General features: G+C 34.0%; 1 protein-coding gene across 3 annotated transcripts in view; it reads left to right on the forward strand.

Moving 5' to 3' along the window:
• Nucleotides 1–4,124: 4,124 nt before the first annotated feature.
• The window catches only part of LOC123686065 (protein amalgam-like), an 84,610-nt gene continuing 67,376 nt past the window's right edge, over nucleotides 4,125–21,358 (forward strand). For 2 of the 3 annotated variants that reach the window (XM_045626023.1, XM_045626025.1), the window contains exon 1: nucleotides 4,127–4,282. The gene's annotated coding sequence lies outside the window, so the exon portion shown is untranslated. Of the gene's footprint in view, nucleotides 4,284–21,358 lie in introns of all 3 variants that reach the window. The other variant, XM_045626024.1, reaches the window with a different exon arrangement.

Here is a 21,358-nt window from a genome sequence, read left to right on the forward strand (position 1 = left end):
TATTTCACAGAAATCAATTGCGTATACTGCTTTTCGATGCCATATATACAGGGTGGGCAAATAAGCGAGGTAAGCGGCTATATCTCAGGATCCATTCATCGTAGAGACTTGCAGTAAAATTTTGTACCACTAAAATGTTTAAGAAAACACACTGGAAACTATTTTGAAGTTTATACCTCTACCGCTAGGGGGCGTAATAGCTATCGTCGAGTATCGAGTATCATCACTGTAATCCTTGGAAAATTCTGTATCTTTTTGAATTATCACTTTCGATTTTACGATATCAAATAAGGGTGGAGGAAGGGAAGAAATCTGAAATAATGAAGTGTCTCTAACTTCAGTTTGGCTCAACATTTTTGAGCAAATTAGATCTCGTTTGAGAGATAACATCTTGTTGATAAGGGAAAAAATATACTAATGATAAAATTGTTTTTCAAATGTAATGATAAAATTTTCTCAATAGAAACAGAAATTCCATCCAATTTGCATGAAAAAACCTCGAGGTCGCGAAGCGATAGCTTCAGTCGTTCTGGAGTTATGGCCGAAAGAAAATATTGTAGGGATTGTAGAAATGTGCTGGTCGTTTGAACAAATTGGGGCAATTATTGATATCTCTTCAATTGCTCATTCAATTTTCATCACTATTTTTTATGATAATTACCCGAAAAAAAGTACAGTTCATTTGAACTGCTTCATTTTGTATAGGTGAGGCCAATTATTTGTGCAAACATATGAATATTCACCAATCTCTTATTATTTGATGGAAAATATTGCTTGTTTGTCAAACAAATTGGAAACATTTCCAATAACTCTGTATATTCATATTGATTTGTAGTAGAATTAATTGGTATGTGGTTAACAATCATTTAAAGGGACTTTTAGGCCAATTGAAAAGTCCCCGGTCTGATGCACAGATGGCGATACTAGTATTAAATCCATATGATCTTTAGTTAGACCAAGCTTCAAACGATACGTGTTAAAATTTGACAGCAGTCCGACCATTAGTTTGTGAGATATTGCGTTGTAAGTGTAGCTACTTTTGTTATTTGAAAAGAGATGGAAAAAAAGAATTTCGTGTTCTGATAAAATATTGCTTTTTGAAGAAAAAATACAGATGAAGTCCAATCATTCTGGGATGCGCAAGGTGAAGTATTCATTGATTAACTTCAAAAGGGCCAGATCTACAACAGCAATTATTATATAGCGTTATTGGATCGTTTGAAGGATGAATAGTTGAAAACCGGCCCCATTTGAAGAAAAAAAAGGTGCTGTTTCATCAAGACAATGCGCCGTGTCACAAATCAATGAAAAAATGGCAAAATTGCATGAATTGGTCTTCGAATTGCTTCTGCATCTACCGTATCCACCAGATCTGGCCCCCAGCGACTTTTTCCTGTTCTCAGATCTCAAAAGAATGCTCGCTGGAAAGAAATTTAGCTCCAATGAAGAAGTAATCGCCGAAACTGAGGCCTATTTTGAAGCAAAATCGTACTATAAAAATGGTATCGAAAAGTTGGAAGATCGCTATAATCGCTGTATCGCCCTCGAAGGCAACTATGTTGAATAATAAAATCGAATTTTGGCAAGAAAATGTGTTTTGCTATGGTAGACCGATAGACCCTATGTTGCTTAAAAAAGTTGTGGAATTATCAATTGTTCTATCAATTTACAACTGCTTTCGCTGCAGATTGGACAATTGTTAATGTTTATCACGTTATGTAAAATTGTCAAAACATTTATTGCTTTTGGCCTACAGTTAAAAAAAAGTGAAAGTACAATGACTCTAAATCCTTTCTAATTGATAGTTATCATATAAAATTTTTCATTTTCGTATAAAGATTGCAATTGATAGGATTTTTCATGAGTGGAAGACTATTCCACTTGTATCTGAACCTACGTTATAAGCAAATAGGGTGAAACTTAGCAATAGGTTTCCAGGCGGTTCTCTGGAATTGGAAGGAAATTGAGATTTCGGTAACGCAACCCATCTAGGATATCTCTAACGCTATTTTCATTTGATGACGTCGGTCGACGGCCAACTAGATCGGTTCAAGTGGACTGTACTAATTAATAATTTGAGGGATATATAAAATAGCCCACAGGCAACTGTAAACATAATTGTTGATAGATGGGGAACTTTGAAAACCGAGAAGCTCAAATAGCTGAGCTTTAATCGGAGGTTTTGAAGAGCTATCTAAATTCATGTGTTACTGGCAATGATACGTATGAACGATGGAGGGTTTCATTGGAAATTTCACGGTATATAGCTTTCAAGAACCGTTGGTTTATTTCAGATGAGAGTTCGAGAAACGCTGAATTAGTTTTCTAATAACCGATTACAGACATATTATTGAAGAGTTCGTGTGTAGTTCAGCACAAGTTTTCCACTACCTCGCTTTCCACGATTCGAGAGATTAATAATATTGACTTTTTTTTGTCGACTGCTACAATGTGGGATTATTGAATTTTGAAATATAAAAAAATCTCATGGAACATTACGGATATCAGCAGAATTGTTGAAGGCTGCTCAACCTCCTATTGAATTTTGAGGCATTAACCTTTGAAATAATGACTCAGGTATATGTATAAAGTTACATCAGTACAATCATTTTTCAAGGAGAAAAATGTATGATTACGTCTTGATTGTATGAAATACTTAGGTAGTACTAGCTGTCTTTCATAACTTTTTGAGAAAAGTGTGCCAGATTACCGAAAAAGCAGTACATTTCTTTTGAACTCTATTATTTTGTCTCGGTGAGATCGAATATTTGACAGAAAAACACAGAATATTCATTGCTTTGGGTCGCAGTTACTTTTTTTATAGGGAAATGTGCTGGTCTTTTGGACAATATGGCAAAATTTCCTATAACTCTTCAATCTCTCAATTAATTTTTAAGGAGGAACATCTATGATTAGGTCTTGATTGTATGAAATATTTAGGTAGTACCACAACTTTTTTCAGAGAAATTGTGCCACATTGCCAAAAAGCAGTACATTTAATTTGAACTCTATTATTTTGTCTGAGTGAGACCATTTATTGGGCAGAAAAACACAGAATATTCATTGCTTTGGGTCGCAGTTACTTTTTTTATAGGGAAATGTGCTGGTCTTTTGGACAATATGGCAAAATTTCCTATAACTCTTCAATCTCTCAATTAATTTTTAAGGAGGAACATCTATGATTAGGTCTTGATTGTATGAAATATTTAGGTAGTACCACAACTTTTTTCAGAGAAATTGTGCCACATTGCCAAAAAGCAGTACATTTAATTTGAACTCTATTATTTTGTCTGAGTGAGACCATTTATTGGGCAGAAAAACACAGAATATTCATTGCTTTGGGTCGCAGTTACTTTTTTTTATAGGGAAATGTGCTGGTCTCTTGGACAATATGACAAAATTCCCTATAACTCTTCAATTTCTCAATTAATTTTCAAGGAGGAACATCTATGACTAGTTCTTGATTGTATGAAATATTTAGGTAGTACCACAACTTTTTTCAGAGAAATTGTGCCACATTGCCAAAAAGCAGTACATTTAATTTGAACTCTATTATTTTGTCTCGGTGAGATCGAATATTGGGCAGAAAAACACAGAATATTCATTGCTTTGGGTCGCAGTTACTTTTTTTTATAGGGAAATGTGCTGGTCTTTTGGACAATATGGCAAAATTCCCTATAACTCTTCAATCTCTCAATTAATTTTTAAGGAGGAACATCTATGATTCTCAGACCTCAGAAGAATGCCCGCTGGAAAGAAATTTAGAGCCAATGAAGAAGTAATCGCCCACACTGAGGCCTATTTGAAGCAAAAGACAAATCGTACTAAAAAATGGTATCGAAAAGTTGGAAGATCGCTATAATCGCTGTATCGCCTTCGAAGGCAACTATGTTGAATAATAAAATCGAATTTTGCCAAAAAAAATGGGTTTTACTATGGTAGACCGGGGACTTTCCAATTGGTCTGTTACGCCCTCCAAATCAGTTTTGTTGATGGTGTAACTTCGGAAGAATTTCTTCGCAGAGAGGCTGTAACCCTTACGAATTCTGGTATATTGTAGGTGTATTGCATGCGCTCTTTGTCTTCTGGCTCGCCTGCCGCTGCTATCTCCAGACTTCGGCGTTCGCCCAATCGCTCCAACATCGTTTCAGTATACAGCCGGTGCTTGTGAAGTTTAGAGGATGCCTCTAGTGTGGTTCAGCTTCTGACGCGCGCGGCAACTTTTCGCGGGACACCTCATTGAATCAGATCAATTGTTTTTTTGCCACCACCTCGACCGAAAGTAAGTACAACTATTTTTTTTTTACTACCGCCCCTCTTTCTACGAGATAAAAGAAGTTGGCGGTGGTGGGAAGTTATCGAAAGTTGAGCCAGAAGTTTGCGGTCGTTGGCGTGAAATGAAATGGTTTGAATTAACGCGCCTCTTTTGTTTCCCAGGACTTCCTATGAATGATTCCCCAACGAAAAAGGGGAGTTCGGGATTTGTTGTGAAAGATTTTTTTTTTTTTTCATTCCACGGAACGGAAAAGTTTCGGAATGTTTCGAAATTGATTAATGTAGGGGGAATCGATGAAGTCGATGCCTTTTTTTTTTTTTGAATTCTCAATGGAAACGTAGCTATAATTCGTTCGGGCATTCGGAAGGCCATCAATTTACAACTGAGAATTATTGCTTATATAGCTGGCCAGATGACAAAATTATTGCCTCGATATGGTTGCAGCTATTTTTCATGTTATATACTAACATGTAACCCGGAAAAAAATTGGGAACAATCATTCCAAATTATGTGCTTTCAATCATACTTATATTTGATTGACTTGGTAGAAATACATTCGATTAATATTAAATACAAGTTTTTTTATTTTCAACTATTTCATTAAATTAATAACAAATTTTTCGCCACACAACAGCTACTTCAGATTTCTTTAATTTTAAATAGCCAAACTTAACAAAAACAAATTTCCTGTATAAAGGAATAGTTACATATCAAAAACAAAGTTCTGAAGGAATTACAACAATAAATGTTTTTAGAAAATATTTAATAGCGGTCAGTTCTTTACATCTGTTTGGTCGTTGAGAAATAGTTCCATTTAATATACCTACTCCTGATGCTAGATATCCTCAATCCTTTCAATGAATTTACTAAAGTTTGAATTGGTTGCAAAAGGAGTTCTCAAATCAAATTCATTTTTAAAATATGAGGTAATTTTTTCCGAATTGCCTTTTCTGTAATTCCTTTTTTCTTTTGGATGCATCTTTTGAATAGTGATTTTATGGTTTCCAGTCATCAAAAGTTTATAATATATCAAATTAAAATCATATGCATAAATTAGTTTAGTTCTTCAAAATCAGAAGAAGCTACTGTGTAGCGAAACAAAAGTTATTTACCTAATGAAGTTAGAATAACTTGTATATAATATTAATCATAATTAAGCCAATCAAACTTTTTTCAATGCATGATACAAAAAATATCTGAGGATTAACACTTTTTGGCCTTCAGAATATTGTAGTTTATTCAGTAATTAGTTCAGATATAGTCAGCTATATTGACTGTGCTAAACACCCACGCAGATTTTGAGCTCCGTTCGTCATTCAGTTTGTTTATAGTTCTCCTTTTCATTATTCCATGTAGAGTGAGTTTTGCTGTTCTTACAATGAATAAAACATCGCAATTAGAAATTGTAGAGTTTTTTGTGCCGAAGCGTTGAAATGTGACATAATCCGCTCGAAACGACCAGATTCAAAGAGAGGAAAATTGAACTAATCCAACAAATTTCTGACCGCAAACTTAACAAATATCGGCCGAGTGAAAAATCTCAAAAAATGTTCTAATGATCGGTAACCGTGATAGCAAGATTTCAAAAGTGGTCTATTTCGAAAATGTGCATCTGCAAATTTACATTATTCGTAGAAGGTCATGTTCAAGAAGTAAACCTTAACATTCACCAAATATTTTCAAAAAAGCTTAACCTTATATTCGATATTGTCCCAACTATTTGAGATTCTGTCTTGTGGGGTTAATTCCTTTGGGGGTACTTTATACTGTACATATTCAACCCCAATCGATTTTATAATGATAGATAAACATGGGGAGTGAAAGAATATCGCAAAAAATTGAGAAGAATGATATCGCAGCTACTATGAGAAAGAATCTGAGTTTGAGATATTTACGTAACAGATTTCTATCGACTTGTGAAAGTTCTTGTTGAATTTCTTGAATAAATTTGAGGTAAGGGAAGTTTTGGCAGTTTTATGATAGAAGCCGAAATGAGATTTTCCCCATATTGGAATAAGTTCGATTATATACACCTTTAATCCACAGAAAACGAGGGAAAATGGGATTTTCAGGGTATTTGTTGAGTAGCTGTATAAGAATTTTGCTCAAAAAATACATAACTGAATTGGCTGGATATAATGTTCGCAAGACTTGTTCACTTGATTTCAAATTCCTCTAAACAATAGAATTTTGAATGATTTTTTTAATTCGATTTCCACATTCAAAATTTTCAACCATGAATGATTTCAAAGCTTTCTTTGCAAGTTCAGTTTTCTAGTTATTATTTTCGATAGAAAATTACAATAAAATTATAATTTTACGGCTGAATTTTCGATTCATATTCTCAATCGTTTTCAATGCATGAATATATTTCTTTTCTCTCTTCATTGTCCAATAATTCAGAAAGAATCTACCCTGAAGAATTCGACCTCAGGCACATTTGGCTACGTTGGATTCATCCAAAAAACATCCTCTGCTTTAGCATCATTACAACTTTGAAGAATAATAATTAGGGACGTTGTGTCTTAATATGAAATTTTTATTATTGTTGATAAAGTCTTACTGACTATTAGAGATGGTTTTTTAATTTGTCCATCAACTAGAATCTTGTAATAATGAACATTTGTGAACGATTAAAGTTTTCCTATTGATTTTTCGAGTAAGTTGAACATTTTGCTTTTCTCAATGGACTACATAAGTTGAAAAAATGAAGATATAATGGCCGGAGTGTTGCAAAAAAATAGCTACATCGCATAGACATAATACTGAAATAAGTATCATTGGAAAAATACATAATTAATTTTCAAAATGTTTCAATTAGTCAAAATACTTTGATTTCCAACAATTCAACAATCAGTTATTATTGGAAATTGATTCTATGGCGTCTAAGTTGGGATAAATTGAAAAACTTTCAGTCAACGTTTGAATGAATATTGAGAAGTTGAGAAGAGTTGAAAGAAAAAATCCAATCAGACTCAAAATGAACATTAGAATGTTCTTCCATAGCATTTTGATTGGATTTTATCTATGCTTCATTTGAAAGGTTTATTAATTGAACTTAACTTCGTTTCCATTGGGAGTTTTCTTTGAGCATTTGAGTGATTATTTTTTATTCCTACTAATCTTTCTCACAAAAATAGTATTCGACGTCATAATAATTGAGTCAAGGGTTATATCAGCCGCAATGTGTATTACTTTCGACATGCCTTATGACAGTTAATTCAACAAATACTCTTGTATTATGTGAAAAAAATTCGAAAAGTGAGTCGATTAACTAAATTAATTCTTCTTGAATTTCTCTTAATATTCACAAATAAGAACTGGTTTTTAAACGTTGTCGAAGCGTGTATCTTTTCATTATCAAAGAGTGAATCACTTGGTCAAATATTTTATATTATAAAGAAATTTTTAGCCGAATAAATAAGATAATATTTTTATATTGTCGAATAGCCAATGGCAACCTTCAGGCAATAAAAATATTGCCAAAATATGGGGTTAAATATTATTTCTTCTATAGTTTCTGGTTTTTTCAGATGAAATATGATTTTTTTTCAGAAACGAGCGAAAGGTTTTCAAAAATCTCGCGGATCAGTTGATATCCCACGAAATTCAACCATCGATGGTACACTGAAAGTATAAAATTCATTTTCCTCTTTGCAACGATGGAAGCACACACAGATATCATGAAATTTTAACGGGCTAGGAGAGTGAATCGAAAATTGGACATCTTCTGAAAGGGTGTCTGAAATTGAAACAAAATGTGTTTTCAAATCGGCGCCAAATTTCCTCAAACAATAAAAGGAAACGAGCTTGGTTATTTGTCATTCATAGGATGAGTTTCGATGCAGAAAGTGTATGGATTTTTCCGAGAATCATCAATATTTCAAACGTTTCTTCCGAGAAAACACAACTTCGAGAATAATTATTTTACACGAGTTTTCAGAGCAGTGATATCTTGTTCCCAAGCACTCATTACTATTATTTTGTGGTTTAGGGGGTTTTCAGATCACTAAAGCTTGATTTATTTTGACGAAGAGATTTCTGACAGATTTTTAGACATCGAAAATTCACCAGACAAAATTTTATCTTTTTATGCTACGTATTCTAGTGTTCAGTTGGATTGTACCAAAGATTCTTCAGTTATTGAGAAAAATTCGTTATACATATTTGAAGCCTGAACCTAGACAGACTTGATTTTAACCTATTAAAATCAAAATTTGAAAACTCCGAGATTTGGTTGCACCTGGAACAAAAGCGCAAAAACACAGGAAGTTTTACACAATGATACTCGTATCTTATTAACTGTTTCAATGTGTAACAACAAGTATAAAAATGACATAATGAATATCGATATTAAAAGATTGTGATGATTATCTAGCAGCAAGTTTCAAGACAATAGTTCATTGGGCTGACACAGACTGTAGAAGTTATTGGATGTTTTTAGATCGTTATGGCGGAATTAAGATGTAAAAATTAAAAATTCCTCGACTTTCCACCTCATATTTCCTTCTGCACCCCAATTCTTCACGTATATACCTTTTATGAGCGAATTACAACCTTGAAATTTTCATCAAGTGAAAGTGAGCTGCATACGATTCCTTCTTTACGCTGACGTTATGGAAGGCCAAACTAATGGCTTTTAATAAAAGACCCTGACTATAAAACTCCTGATTTATTATTAGTTTGGACGATTACACCTAACTAATTTTCGCCGAAATTTAAAATATTGTGAGGACGTATAATTAAAACATTTTTCATCATTAACTTTTCACGAATTTCCTCATTAAAATGGAATATGTTGCAGCGATAACATCTTCTGAAATTAACAAATTAGTCTGTGTCCATTATCCTTTGTTTCATTTTTTACGTTGCAATTTTTGGCAGAATCGCAGTTTTTCTCACCCATTCGAAAAATTGCTACTCTACTAATTTTCTTTCCGATGTACGGAGTATAATTTTCAATGAAGAAATTAGCAATTTCGAGCAATGATGAATTACCAAGAATAAAAAAGACTCTAGACTAAATAGTTCTTGAAATGTTTTAAATTTATGATTTTATTTCTTGAAGTCGAATAGAAGATGGAATAATAAACCAAAGCTTAAAATTTAAAGTTTCCTACGTATTAGGCCAATTGAAAAATCCCGAATCTGATTGTTATGCTAAGTTTTAACGTGGTGAAATGAGCACCGAAGACGGCGAACGCTGTGAACGCCCAAAAGAGGCTGTCATCGATGAAAAAAATTGAATATTTGTATATGAGAAAGCTGTGTGCAGAATGGATGCCGCGCCAGCTCACAATCAATCGAAAGCAGCAACGTGATAATGATTCTGAGCAGTGTTTGGAGCTGTTCAAGTGCAATAAACCTGAATTTTGCGTCGATATGTGACAATGGATGAAACATGGCTCCATCATTTCACTCCGGAGTCCAATCAACAGTCAGCTGATTGGATTGCACATGATGAACCGAATCCAAAGCGAGGAAAACACAACAGTCAGCTGGCAAGGTTATGGCATCAGTATTCTGGGATGCGCAAGGTATAATATTCATTGATTACCTCCAAAAGGGCCAGACCATCAACAGCGATTATTATATAGCGTTCTTGGATCGTTCAAAGGATGAAATCGTTAAAAAACGTCCCCATTTGAAGAAAACAAAGATGCTGTTTCATCAAGACAATGCGCCGTGTCACAAATCAATGAAAACAATGGCAAAATTGCATGAATTTGGCCTCGAATTGCTTCTGCATCCACCGGATTCACCAGATCTGGCTCTCAGCGACTTTTTTCTGTTCTCAGACCACAAAAAAATACTCGCTGGAAAGAAATTTAGCGCCAATGAAGAAGTAATCGCCGAAACTGAGGCCTATTTTGAAGCGAAAGACAAATCCTACTACAAAAATGGTATCAAAAAGTTAGAAGATCGCTATAATCGCTGTATCGCCCTCGAAGGCACCATCAAAAGACCTATATGGAATTGGAGCTTCTCAACATTTGTAATAACAAATCTCTTCTCAGAATGAAAATTTCGAACGTCCAGATAAAGATTGAAAGTATTTATTCGATATAATGCAAAACGAAAAAATGAGGGAACCCTAAGAGCAACCAAAGTGATAATGAGACAATACGCCTCGAAATTCTGACATACTGTTTTTCATAGTTTTTCTAACGGTAGAGTTTTTCACTTTCGTGGACTGGCCAATAGGAGAAAAAAATTCAAACGGTTCTTTCGTAATCCAATTAGCATTTCAGCGATCTGAAAGAGTATCTCCGACGGTCAGAATAATGTGTACATTGTACATGGGTGTTAGGTCGGATTTTCAGGTTCCCATCACATCTTTTCATGTATTTAAAACAGTTTCAGTACGAATGAATAAGGTTCGAATGAAATGGAAGCCATTCATCGAGTATTCAAGCTTTGCGGACCTTCGATACAGAAATGAATGCATTCGGTATACCCGTATCTCCTTCCATTATACTAATCGGTTTGGTAACTACCTTTATTTTTTTTCTTTTTTTTACCGAACCCCCTCCCAATGAAGTTGAACCAGAATGTTTCGTATGCAAGCCAGTTCATTGTTTTTTTCCCTAAGTCATTGAAACCGGGGACTTCCAAATTAACCCGAATTAACTGGCAATAATGGGATTGCCTCGATTTGAATTCTATTGGCTTCCGACCAATTTTCCTATTCAATTCCAGTTGAACGAAAGTACAAGTTTTGACATGTACTATTGGTGTTTTTTTGGTTTTGCTCAGATTGTTTTAGTCAATTCGATTCTGGTTAATTTTATCCAGGGAGGTTGTTAAATCAACGTTTCCTCAGAATTCCAAGTTGATTTTTGGATACCGAGACTAAAGTCTGAGACAGAATATTATTCTAGGCACTGGAGAAGATGACTACATCTTTATTTTTTCTCGAATGACAAGTTGAATCTGAAGAATAAATTCTTCTATCTATTTGCCATTCAAGAATTCCCAACAATACGTGTCAAAATTTGACAGCAGCCCGCCGTTAGTTTGTGAGATATTGCGTTGTGAGTGTAGCTTCTTCTGTTATTTGAAAAAAGATGAAAAAAAAAAGAATTTGTTGATAAAATATTGCTTTCTGCAGGGAAAAATACCGTTGAAGTAAAATCTTGGCTTGATGAAAGTTTTCGGGGTCTGCACCAGGAAAATCAACCATCATTGATTGGTGTGCTAAGCTTAAACGTAGTGAAATGAGCACCGAAGACTGCGAACGCAGTGGACTCCCAAAAGTTCACAAAATAATTTTGAATGACCGTAAAGTGAAGTTGATCGAGATAGCAGACATTTTGAAGATATCATCTGAACGTGTTCATCATATCGTTCACGAATATTTGTACATGAGAAAGCTGTGTGCAAAATAAGTGCTGTGCGAGCTCACAATCGATCAACAGTAAAAACTTTTTAATAATTCCGAGCAGTGTTTGAAGCTGTTTAAGTGCAATAAACCTGAATTTTTGCGTCGATATGTGACAATGGATGACACATGGCTCCATCATTTCACTCCGGAGTCCAATCAACAGTCAGCTGAGTGTACTGCAGACGATGAACCGAATCCAAAGCGAGGAAAAACACAACAGTCAGCTGGTAAGGTTATGGCATCAGTATTCTGGGATGCGCCAGGCATAATATTCATTCCTCCCAAAAGTCGGACCATCAACAACAATTATTATATAGCGTTATTGGATCGTTTAAAGGATGAAATCGTTGAAAAACGGCACCACTTGAAGAAAAAGTGGTGCTGTTTCATCAAGACAATTCGCCGTATCACGAATCAATGAAAACAAAGGCAAAATTGCATGAATTGGTCTACGAATTGCTTCTGTATCCATCGTATTCGCCAGATCTGACCCTCGGCGACTTTTTCCTGTTCTCAGACCTCAAAAGAATGCTCGCTGGAAAGGAATTCAGCGCCAATGAAGAAGTTATCACCGAAACTGGGGTATGTTTTGAAGCGAGAGACAAATCGTACAACGAAAATGGTATCGAAAAGTTGAAAGATCGCTATAATCGCTGATTCGCCCTCGAAGGCAACTATGTTGAATAATAAAATCAAATTCTGCTAAAAAAATACTATGGTAGACCGGGGACTTTTCAATTGGCCTGTTAATAGTTGTAGCTTCTATCGCTATGTCTACTTTGAATACCCTATAACTTTGAAACCAGCGTTGACCAGAGTTCCGATTAAGGGCATGAAGGTTAGGGATTCACGGCTTGACTTGATATTCAAGGTACTTGACTTGAAATCAACTCAAGTTCAAGTCAAGTAGTGGTTTTTCAATGTTGAATCAAGTACTTGATAAATAAATACTTGGCTTGGCATTGAAAAACTACTACTTGACTTGAACTTGAGTTGATTCCAAGTCAAGCCTAAGTCAAGTAGCTTGGATATCAAGTCAAACCGTGAATTTGAAATTAACCATACTTTCAGATGGCTGGTCATTTCGGCCTCTAGAGAATATAAGAATCTGAGAGATTCTGTAGGTGTGTTGGTAGCTGTAACCAAAGCTGTGTTCAGCGGTCGAACCGAATCGGTTTGGAGAACAAAAAGTGTTGATGTTGAAACCAAATGAGCGAGTCCCTATAAATCGAATGTCGGCCTGGCTGGGCATACGATGTATTGTCGAAACGAGAAAAATATGTAGTGGAAATTAATGTTCCGAGCGAATATTGAGGAAGAGTCCCGTCTGGCGGAAACAGCCACTGCCCTCAGCTACGAACCACGTTACAGGAAATCAATTTAACAACTTAGAGTGGAGATACCGTAAGCTGTATAAAAGGAATACGTTATTGCTGAAAGATAGACGACCGTGTTGATTGCCCTATCCGGCACTTGGACGCATTCCTTCTTTCTGGGCGCATGCAAACGGAGACGATCTAATAACACCTCCATAAAAAGTTTCATCTGATAGGAGTTTTATTGGAGTCAGGGCGCGATGAATAACTTCGACTTAACAGTTTTTTTTTTTGCTTCCTTTTTCTGCATGCGGGCAAATTGAAAATGTGTATCATTAGCTCAGTCAACTCGAGGTATTTGCGTTTTAACTCTGACTAATGTGTCATTCTAATCGCAATAAACTTCGATTTTTGAGGGGATAGAGCCGAAAATAACTGAAAATATAATAGAGATAAATCAATTTCATCATTTAATATACAGGAGAGCTTTTCCTAGAAAATCCTCTTCAACTTAGCGCAACATTTATCACTCGAGACGAAATGAACACGAAATAACAAAGGTACAGATTTCTCGATCAGAAATATTCAAATGAACTCGAGTAAGCAAACAGCTGGTAGTTTTGAGGTGACTGAGCGAAAAAGGAATAAAATTCATAGATATTTCGAAGAAAGTTTGTCTGAAATCTTGACATCCGTTATGCAAAACTATAGATATTTTGAAATACTCATTGATTTGAGGGTGAACTTCATATTTGATATATAGTTAAATGGTTCCACAAAATATTTTTCAAACACTTTTGATCTTACGATAACCCAAGGATGCACATCTTGAAGTATCATCACACCCTGTATATACTTCGTTTAAGTAGAAAGATCATTCAAAAACAACTTGTTGATTTCTAGCAGTGAGCTGCCCAAAAAAAATCCTCAAAACACTTCTTATTATACAAATTTGGGCCATTCAGATCTATGTATGATAAATTTGTTTCAACATTTCATGGAAAAAAGCAAAAATAAAGAAAAATTTAGGAATTTTCTACGTTATTATATGAATTCAGAAGAAGTCGATTTTCTTGAATGATCTCCCTAATTATAATAATTGTTGTAAGTACTCACCACTGGATCCATTTTAGGTATAATTTAATGTAAGGGGATGTTTTATCATAATAAACTTTGCAAGAATTCATTATTTTCCCAGAACTTCGTTGTATCTTCATCTTCACAACTAGCAATTGACTATCGATACATGGTAAATCTAAAATAGGGAACATATTTCAGTCTCATCAACACCATTTGGTGAAATAAATGATCATTTCAGTTGTAATTTGCCTTCAAAATGTACATAAAATACCTTAAAAATAACGAAATGGACAAAAACTGATTGATTTAGGTATAAAATCTCGTATTTTTGCAAGTCAGTATCATAGATTATTCAAGCATCGATTGTAATTTTTTTCAAAACTTTGATTGATTCTACTTGCTATATTTTTTATGTCATATATACCACTATTGGCATATCGAATAAGGAATGGTATGAATTCAAGTTGATTGAAAACAAATCATTCATTTGAAATTCAGTGAAATTTACATAATTTCGGACCTTAAACCAACCCTGAAAGTTTCTCTTCAAGAGTGATCGTATACCTACATGGCGGCCGGATGGACAGAATTGATTATAACCTCGAATACTTTATGAGTCTAACCAATCGTTTAGGACCTTTTTCCACTTAAAATTCGACAATTATAGATATTTGGGCAAGAATAAGTGAGAATAAGTAAGAATATGTTTTAAAAAGTTGAGAAGTTTCTGACCTTGTCAAGTCCTTTCTCATGCTCAGTCCAGTCGAGTCCATTTTCAAATTGTATTAACCAAATCCAGCAGAATGTAATCGCCTTCAGTATGATTTTTTTACTTCATCATTTGAAACTTGTCATTTTCATCTTCTAATACTCCTTCAGAAAACCTCGAACATCGATCGGTGAGAATTCAAGACGTCTGCTCCAACACAATTCGAATATCCATCAGCTATTATTCCTGAAGATAATAGATAATTATAAAAACTTTTCGATACTCAATCATTCAATATCAGGAAGATCTATTCATCAAGAAATACAAATTCTTTCAGAGATTATTGAAAATGATCAAAACTAGAAACGAATCAAGCCAGACAGTTAGCATAAAGATTTATGTTCTTTCAGGATGCGCACAGACATGACATTTTCCAACAATATTAACCTGATACAAACTTTATTCGAACAGATTCTATTTCAATTTCAGATTGATGCAGTGGGAATGATGAACAAACAATTTGATTCAAATTAATTAATATCAGAAAGTACAGGTATAGTTGAATTGAATTAGAACATTATATAATGCAGTATAATTCATAATTCGATACTACATTTCTATGCAGCTTTCAATTTACTTCGATTAGAGAAGAAAATGAGCCGAAAGTAACCGAAAATATAATAAAAACTAATTATAACACGAGTAATTTGAAAAGAATCAGTAGTACTTACGTATTTTCTTGGAAATCCTCTCCAACTTGGCAAAACTTTTATCTATCGAATCAAAATGACAGGGGACTAACAAAATCATAGATTTCTCGATCAGAAAATTCCAACTAAATTCGGGTAAACAACTGAACTGAACATAATGAATAATTTTGAAATTTATCGATACTTAACATCTGAAATATCCCTTCATTAAGAAATACAAATTCTTCTAGAGACAAATGAAAATGATAAAAACTGAAAACAACTGAAGCCAGACAGTTAGCACTGAGATTCATGTTCTTTCACGATGCGCACAGACATGACATTTTCCAACAATATTAACCTGATAGAGATTTTGATTTGAACCAATTTGAACATTCACATGAATTCTATCTCAATTTCAGATTAACATAATGGAAATAATGAACAATTCGACTCAAATTTCCAAATGTCAAAATGTTTAGGTATTGAAGTATCGCACAATATCTTGCAGCAAATTGACAATTGCCTACTGAATTTCTATACAAATCTCAATTAATTAACTTGACTGAGTCAAAAATAAGATCCAAAAGCAACCGAAAATATAAAAGGACAGATTATTACACGAGTAACTTGAAAATAATCAGTGATACTCACTTTTTTTTTAGAAAATCCTCTTCAACTCAGTACTACATTTGTCACTCGAATAAGGATGAATGCGTAATAACGAAAACACAGATTTCTGGATACAGAAAATTTCATCTTAAATCGGGTAAACAAACACCTGGTTGTGATGAGGCGACTGCGTGAGAAAGGAATACAATTTCTTCCAATCTAATGAACTGAAAAATTATTTTATTTGAATTGTATCTCATTTCGGATGATTCATCGTTCGTGGATTATGAACATATTACCAAATGTTCGGGAAATTATTACATAATTGAATGAAAAAAATGTTGAACAATATATTATAAACCTTATGTGTTCTCCACAAATGAACGAGCCTTTAAAAGCTCCTTTAATTTTTGAGCGCTCGTTCACGGAACAACATTTCGTCAGAATGTCTGTAATTTTCGAATTTTTTTTTTGTCTTAACCGACGAGGTATGTCCGGCCGGCCGTAAACACGATAATTCAGAGGTTCAGATTATGAATGCCGCAGTTGAATTAGCTAATGATCAACGAACTAACATACAATTTCGGATCCTAAATCAACTCTGAAAGTTTCTGTTCGAGAGATATTGTGTTTACGGTGGCCGGGCAGAATTCATTTTAACCTAGAATAATTCGATTAGTTTGGCACTTTTCAAAGCTCGAAATGCTCGAAAAATGAGCATACGTAGCTACTTTTCAGTTCGATATAATCGCAGTTCGAATTTTGGTTTGCGCATTTTCTTATGAATTTGACATTGTTATTTATGGATTCTCCATTGACGCATAAATGAAGGGGCTTCAAAAGCTCCTGACTTCAAGTCAGTGCTTTTATTTTTGAGAGCTTGTTCTAATATTTAAAAATTTTGTTTTTCTCTTTAAACTATTGATGAGACTAAAAATCTGCGAAAAAATCATGTTGGAATTTTGAAAGTCAGGAAAATCTTACAAGCGAAAAAGTATCCAGAAATATAATGAAGACAGACTGATAATAACATGAGTAATTTGAAAAGAATCAGTTCTACTCACATATCTCCTATAAAATCCTCTTCAACTCAGCAAAACTTTCATCTATCGAATCATAATGTCTATAATTTTGAGCCAAGAATTGTCTTAAACGATAAGGTATGCCCGGTCGGCCGTAAACACGATAATTCTCTAACTAGAAATTTGAAATTTTCAAGGGAGGTTCAGATCTTGATTGTCGTAGTTAAAATCGCTAATGGTTAATTTTTGATTAGTGGTTCAGTGAATGTGGCGTTTATATTTCGATTCTATCGTTAATTTCAAAACTGTGGTTCCAATCAAAATGAAAATTTGCATTTGCAATAATCACAGTCTATTTATTATTATTCCGGCAGACGATTAGGAAATGTATTTATTTGAAATTATTGGAATTACCAGTTGAATATGTCTATTTTAACGTTTGATGTTTATGAATTCTTGGTCAGATCTGACAATTGAAGATGGTGAATGTCATCAACTCTAGCGTTAAATCCCTCTATTCCATTCGAATTAATTCCCCATATGGAATTGTACATTTTGCGAACAATCATGGTGTGCTGTTGATGTGAAATATATCTATCAATTTATGCGACCCAAATGCTCACTTGGTTGCATCAGTGCATTTTGATTGAAAGCCATTCTTTCAGTCATTTCGCATCAATGATAATTTTTGAAACGTCAGTTAGCAAAGCGGTCAATTCCCTATTTCATCGAATGATCATCAACAATGTTGATTAGCTATGGAAATCCTGTCAGATCCTAATGACGAAGGGGCTATATTCCTTCTATTATTCTGTTAGGGCCCCAGAACATCTCCTAATTTCAAAGAATATGCGAAAGCAACGTAGATATAGCTGGAAATAGACGATTTAAAAAGCTTGATAATCCAAATTTTCTCTGAATCATTTCAGATCAAAAAAGGTACACAAAATTCCAGTGGAATCTGACTGATAGGTTTTGAGTATCAAGTTTCTCTAAAAATCTCCGAATCATACGATCTACATAATATTCTATCGAAACAAATGAAACAATAATTCAATTGTGAAAACAAAAGTTCCTTGTGGTACAGGGTGGGCAAATTTAGATATTTTAGCAGTACAACTTTAAAACTAGAGGAGATTGACGAAATCTCATCCCCATTCTCGTTCTCCTTTTCTGAGAAACTAAAAAATTTTGTAGAACTTAGTAAAAAGCATAGAAATGATCAGATAGACGGAAGGACACTGCTCTTGTTATAGGAAGCCAGTTTTTCTGTGCTCATCAACAGTTGAAACCATAAAAAAATTGACTCTTAAATAAAAAAAGGTTTTTGACCATTTTTATTATTCATATTGATACAAACCATACGATGTTGTAGATCTCTGAAATCAGGAAAAACTAAGCTCCAAAAAAAAAGGCCCAGAAATCTAGTGTTTCTATTTGAAATAACCTAACTTTGGGCAAAAGCTTCGTAATTGAAAACCCTGTTAAAAAGATAAGCACGTAACTGAATTCTACGTAAAAAAGTGCCTGTATAATGTTTTAATTTCATCCCATCCTGTACAAAATTGATAACGAAAAAAAAAATCCAAAAATCACAAAAATTGGTGAAATTATACCCGGCTGTTCGTAAAAATAATCAGAGGAAAGCTGAATCTTCGATCCTCTGAAGGACATAATTTCACACTATGGAATACAGCAGCGAATATGATAGAAAAAAAAACATTTACACACATATTAAAAAACAATTTAGACAGTCTTGTGCAGTGTTAACTTATCACCCAGTCTACAATCGCTTTTATCGAACGCAACTTTATATTTCATGAATATAACTAACGCTAATGATGGAATGATTGACCGAGAGTTGCCGTTCTGTTAGTGACAGCGATCATTTTCCTATTGTTAATGAGGGTTTTTCTGTGGACACACAGAATTGTCTGCAGCTTATGGTTGAATAAGTTGCACTGATGATACACGCCAAAGTGGCCCTGACAGCTTTACAGTTCAGTCATTTATAAGCTGGATGTCAATGGTAGATTATCTATTATTGTGGGAGACAGAATTCTAAATATAATGTTACAACGATTTGATTCCAGGAATGTTTTAAACATTGTTTACATGAAAATTGTTGTTTTCGATGTTGAACATAATGAACCACATCAGCTTATTTTGAATTAAAATCGTTTAGGCTTGACCAATAACACTATTTAGTGAATGAAATGGAACAAAATTAATTAATATTGACAATATTTGTTTCACTAACATTGTTACTTCTTTAGTGTATTCTAGATTTCGACTGAAGCAAAATAGACCTTGTGAACCAACTACGTCCAAGTGAGCCATTTACGTTGATATCATAGATTGCTGAATACTCTAAAGAAAAATTTAGTTGTATAGGTGTCCCAAATTCAATACTCATTGAGAGCATCTCTAGAACTAAAAACAATTGGAGAAAACATCTTCAAGGATCCCTGATCTCTTCTTTCGACATACTAAAATATCAGAAATCAAATCGTGAATATCTTCATTGGTTCTAGAGTTACTGAGAAGGATCATTGTCTCAAACCCCAATATGCAAATTTTCAGGTCAAAATTATGATTAGGTCTCCATAAACGTCTAATAGGCCATCCCGGTGAATCACCCTGTATATAAAATCATCGAAAACAGCATTTTGATCGTCAAAACTAAACGGATGAAGTCTCAATTTCTTAGCTGTCTAATGTGAGTTGCCTAATTCTGAATTAACAGAATCATTTCGAAGTGTCAGTTTAATTTTCTGATTTCTTTTCGAAAATTCTCGAAAATTTTCAGATGCTAAAGTAACAATTAGTGTGTATGAACTCCTTCACATATTTCTGTTCAAGTGTAAAATAATAAATTAGTCACAAGCGAATACAATGTCATTAATAGAAATATTATTATTATTTCTATGATATTTTCTTCATCGACCAGTTAGCAAGAATTATATGGTACAATTTTCAGTTTCCCATAATCGAACACATGTTTATCAGATGTCAGTTCAATAGCCTGTAATAGGATGCCACTAATTTATTATCGATTGATGCGTTAACGATTGGTACCTCTCCCTCCTCTTCACCATAGTAACATTGGTGGTAACTATGGTGATGGCAAAGAAGGGGTACCGATCATCAACGTATAAATCGATAATGAATAAGTAGTATCCCACCACTGATTTTTTTTGTGAAATACTCGAAAATGTTCAGTTGCTATAGTGGAAATAATAATAATATTTCGGATGCAGCTCAGCAAAAAATAAATCAGTAAAAAAACAACCTAATAAATATGTGTTTATCGGATATTCTATTTATTGCTTAATTATCTATTTACTTAAATTTCGTGAGGAAGTCGAAAGGAAATTCATCCGTGAGAATATTATTATCTATGGTATTTCTTCAATAGAAGATATATTTTTGAGTAAATAGGTGATTAAACTCATATTTTATATTCTCCTCAAAATTAAATATGTTATTTTTTTCTTTTCGATTATCTTTTCAGTCAAAATATGAAGTTGTTATTGTACTTTTTGAATAAAATATTTTCACACTGTAATCGCATAATACGAGTAATTCATCTGGTTGTCGGAAAACTGACCAATTATTTTACCTTCAACTGTACACACGAAACCAATACTGCTTTCCAAAACAAAGCAATGGCATCCAATTATCAAAGATATACAGAAAGTAAAGGAATGGATAGAATAATTCAAATTACATCTCTCAAACAATAATAAATCTAACACATGATGCGCATAATAATCTACGTTTGGCTCAAATATAGTCATTTTTCAGAAACGCCCTGTAACTCGAAAACGAATCAGATATCTATGATCTGCCTTCTGAGTCTTATAGTTCTAGAGATGCTTTCAGCGAATTTTGGACACATTGTAGAATATCTTTCAGAACAATTGATTTGGAAATTCTAATCGAGATCAATGAAGACAGAATCAGTCTTGATTTTTATTGTATTCAACAATAACATTCTAAAGGTTAATGAGAATGTTTTTTGGAAAGAAGGCTGTAGAATTCACGTCCGTGCTCTTATCATTTTTTCATTATCAGTTCGACAAATTGATGTTTCTTCTTACGAGTTGAATCTTATATCATTACGATGTGTACTTACACCCTCTACAATATCGTTGGAAACGCTTTCGGCCATTGCAGTGCCAGCTTGTCCACATCTGGATGTGTGCTTTGTGGAGGTCGAGAAATAAGCTGTAATAGATAACATGTGGCACTTCCACAAAGAATAAGA

Source organism: Harmonia axyridis, chromosome X (genome assembly GCF_914767665.1).
Source record: "Harmonia axyridis chromosome X, icHarAxyr1.1, whole genome shotgun sequence".
NCBI lineage: Eukaryota > Metazoa > Arthropoda > Insecta > Coleoptera > Coccinellidae > Harmonia > Harmonia axyridis.